General features: G+C 40.8%; 1 pseudogene; it reads left to right on the top strand.

The window, feature by feature from the left end:
• Window positions 1-413: 413 nt before the first annotated feature.
• Window positions 414-1109, top strand: LOC132650025 (translationally-controlled tumor protein-like; annotated as a pseudogene).
• Window positions 1110-4461: the final 3352 nt, after the last annotated feature.

The raw sequence follows: 4461 nt of genomic DNA, 5'->3' as shown, positions 1-4461 counted from the left end.
TATTTTTGGGAGGGAGACTTTTGATGACTGCTTCTATTTCCTTGGGGAATATAGGACAATTTAATTGATTAACCTGGTCTTGATTCAGCTTTGGTAAGTGGAATTGATCAAGAAAATTGTCCATTTCATTTAGCTTTTCAAATTTTGCGGCATATCGGCTTTTAAAGGAAGACCTATGCCAATGAATTCTAGGGTATTCCCCGCTTTTTTTTCTAGCCGATTTAATGTGTCTGGTTTTATGCTGAGGTCTTTGATCCACTTGGACTTTAGTTTTGTGCAGGGTGATAAGTATGGATCTATTTTCATTTTTCTACATGTAGACATCCAGTTGGACCAGCACCATTTGTTGAAGATGCTATCTTTTTTCCATTGTATGGTTTTGGCATCTTTGTCAAAATTCAGGTGTCCACCGCGCTCGCTCCATGCTGTCAGACTCGCGCCGCCGTCCCCAGCCGCCACCATGATCATCTACCGGGACCTCATCAGCCATGACGAGCTGTTCTCCGACATCTACAAGATCCGGGTGATCGCGGATGGGCTGTGCCTGGAGGTGGAGGGCAAGATGGTCAGTAGGACAGAGGGTAACATCAATGACTCGCTAATCGGTGGAAATGCTTCCGCCGAAGGCCCGGAGGGTGAAGGTACTGAAAGCACAGTAGTCACCTGTGTTGATATTGTCATGAACCATCACTTACAAGAAACCAGCTTCACAAAAGAGGCCTACAAAAAGTACATCAAAGATTACATGAAATAACTCAAAAGCAAACTTGAAGAACAGAAACCAGAAAGAGTAAAGCCTTTTATAACTGGGGTTGCAGAGCAAATTAAGTACATCCTTGCTAACTTCAATAACTACCAGGTTTTTATTGGTGAAAACATGAATCCAGATGGTATGGTTGCTTTCCTGGACTACCGTGAAGATGGTATGACTCCATTCATGATTTTCTTTAAGGATGGCTTAGAGATGGAAAAATGTTAACAAAATGGACCTATCATCTGTCACCATAACTGGCTGCTGCTTACCATCCATTCAACACGAGGACTTAAGACAAATGGGACTGATGTCATCTTGAGCTTTTATTTTGACCGTGATTTATTTGGAGTGGAGGCATTATGGAACTCCATCAATGTAATCCACCACATAAACAAACTGAAGGAGAAAAACCACATGATCATCTCCTTAGATGCTGAAAAAGCATTTGACAAAGTCCAACCCCCATTCATGTTTAAAGTCTTGGAGAGATTAGGGATACAAGGCACATATCTAAACATAGTAAAGGCAATATACAGCAAGCCTATAGCCAACATCAAACTCAATGGAGAGAAACTTAAATCAATCCCACTGAAATCAGGGACAAGGCAAGACGTCCCACTCTCTCCATACCTCTTCAACATAGTTCTGGAAGTCCTAGCCAGAGCAATAAGACAACTAAAGGAGATCAAGGAGATACAAATCAAAAAGGAAGAGGGCAAAGTGTCACTATTCGCAGATGATATGATAGTATATATGAGCGACCCCAAAAATTCAACCAGAGAACTCCTCCAGCTGATAAACACCTTCAGCAAAGTGGCAGGATACAAAATCAACTCAAAAAAATCAGAAGCCCTCCTGTATACCAAAGACAAAAAGGCTGAGAAAGAAATTAGGGAAACAACACCCTTCACAATAGCCACTAATAACATAAAGTACCTTGGGGTGACACTAACCAAACAAGTGAAAGACCTGTTTGAGAAAAACTTTAAGTCTCTAAAGAAAGAAATTGAAGAAGATATCAGAAGATGGAAAGATCTCCCTCCCGTGCTCATGGATTGGTAGGATTAACATTGTGGAAAATGGCCATCCTGCCAAAAGCAATCTACAGATTCAATGCAATTCCCATCAAAATACCAACTCAATTCTTTACAGACCTTGAAAAAAAGATTCTCAGCTTCATATGGAGAAACAAAAACCCAGAATCTCCAAAACAATCCTGTACAACAACAGATCATCTGGAGGTATCTCCATCCCCGATCTCAAGTTGTACTACAGAGCAATAGTAATAAAAACTGCATGGTATTGGCATAAAAACAGAAAGGAGGATCAATGGAACTGCATAGAAGACCCAGAAATGAACCCACACACCCACGAATACTCAATTTTTGACAAAGAAGCCAAAACCATTCAATGGAAAAAAGAGAGCATCTTCAACAAATGGTGCTGGTCCAACTGGATGTCCACATGCAGAAATATGAAAATAGATCTATATTTATCACCCTGCACAAAACTAAAGTCCAAGTGGATCAAAGACCTCAGCATAAAACCAGATACTCTAAATCTGTTAGAAGAAAAAGTGGGGAACAGCCTAGAACTCAGTGGCACAGGAGACAACTTCCTGAACAGAACACCAACAGCACAGGCTCTAAGAGCAACAATCAATAAAAGGGACCTCATGAAACTGAAAAGCTTCTATAGAGCAAAGGACACCATCATCAAAACAAAACGACTGCCTACAGATTGGGAAAGAATCTTCACTAACCCTTTTTCTGACAGAGGACTAATATCCAGTATATACAAAGAACTAAAGAAGCAAAAAAGCAGCAAACCAAGTAATCCAATTAAAAAATGGGGAACAGAGCTAAACAGAGAATTCTTGACAGAGGAATATCGAATGGCAGAGAAACACTTAAAGAAATGCTCAACCTCATTAGCCATCAGGAAAATGCAAATCAAAACAACCCTGACATATCACCTTACACCCATCAGAATGGCCAAGATGAAAAACTCAAGTGACAACACATGCTGGAGAGGTTATGGAGAAAGGGGAACCCTCCTCCACTGCTGGTGGGAATGTAAACTGGTACAACCACTCTGGAAAGCTATCTGGCGCTTTCTAAGACAATTAAGAATAGTGCTTCCTCAAGACCCAGCTATACCACTCCTAGATATATACCCAAAGTTTGCTCAAATACACAAAAGGGATACTTGCTCAACCATGTTTATAGCAGCTTTACTTGTAATAGCCAGAACCTGGAAACAACCCAGATGTCCATCAACGAAGGAATGGATACAGAAATTGTGGTATTTTTACACAATGGAATACAACTCAGCAATCAAAAAGGAGGAAATCATGAAATTTGCAGGCAAATGGTGGGATCTAGAAAAGATCATTCTGAGTGAAATATCCCAGAAGGAGAAAGACAAACACGGTATATACTCACTTATATAGACCTATAAGATCTGATAAACATAATGAAATCTATACACCTAAAAAAGATAATCAATTGAGTGGACATGGGGTAAGATGATCAAACCTCGTTTAGAAAGACAGATGGGATGTGCATTGAACGTATGACAGGAGTCTACTGAGCACATCTGAAAGACTCTAACTAGCAGTGTTTTCAAAGCAAAGACTCATGACCAAACCTTTGGCAGAGTACAGGGAATCATAAGAAAGAAGGGGAGTTAGTCTGATGGGGAAAGGATAGGAGCTCCACAAGGACCAAATATATCTGGGTATAGGGTCTTTTCTGAGACTGACATTCAACCAAGGACCATGTATGGATATAACCTAGAACCTCCGCTCAGATGTAGCCTGTGGTAGCTCAGTAACCAATTGGTTTCCCAAAGTGAGGGGTAAAAGGACTATTCCTAACAGGAACTCAATGACTGGCTCTTTGGCCTCCCCACTCCCCAAGGGAGGAGCAGTCCTGTTAGGCCACATTGAGGGCTTTGCAACCAGTCCTGAAGGTACCTGATAAAACAAGGTCAGATGAATGGGGAATAGGTCTCCCCCATCAGTGGACTCAGAAAGGGGCACAGTGGAGATGAGGGAGGGAGGGAGGGAGGGACTGGGAGGGAATGAGGGAGCGGGACACGGCTGGGATACAGCATTAATAAAATGTAACTGATAAGAAAAAAATAAAATTAAAAAAAATTAAGTGTCAATAAGTGTGTGGGTTTATTTCTGGGTCTTCTGTTCAGTTCCATTGATCCACCATTCTGTTTCTGTGCCAGTACCATGCAGTTTTTCTAACTGTTGCTCTATAGTACAGCTTAAGATCAGGGATGGAGATACCTCCAGAAGATCTTTTATTGTAGAGGATTGTTTTAGCAATTCTGGGTTTCTTGTTATTCCTGAACAGAACACCAACAGCACAGGCTCTAAGAGCAACAATCAATAAATGGGACCTCCTGAAACTGAAAAGCTTCTGTAAAGCAAAGGACACCGTCATCAAAACAAAGTGACTGCCTACAGATTGGGAAAGAATCTTCACTAACCCTTTATCTGAGAGGGCTAATATCCAGCATATATAAAGAACTAAAGAAGCTGAAAAGCATCAAACCAAGTAACCCAATTAAAAAATGGGGAACAGAGCTAAATAGAAAATTCTCTGTAGAGGAATATCGAATGGCAGAGAAACACTTAAAGAAATGCTCAACGTCATTAGCCATCAGGGAAATACAAATCAAAACAACCCTGA

This window comes from Meriones unguiculatus, chromosome X (assembly GCF_030254825.1).
Source record: "Meriones unguiculatus strain TT.TT164.6M chromosome X, Bangor_MerUng_6.1, whole genome shotgun sequence".
NCBI classification, from domain to species: Eukaryota; Metazoa; Chordata; class Mammalia; order Rodentia; family Muridae; genus Meriones; species Meriones unguiculatus.
Note: the sequence above shows the minus strand (reverse complement) of the source record. Positions and strands in the feature narration are given on the sequence as shown.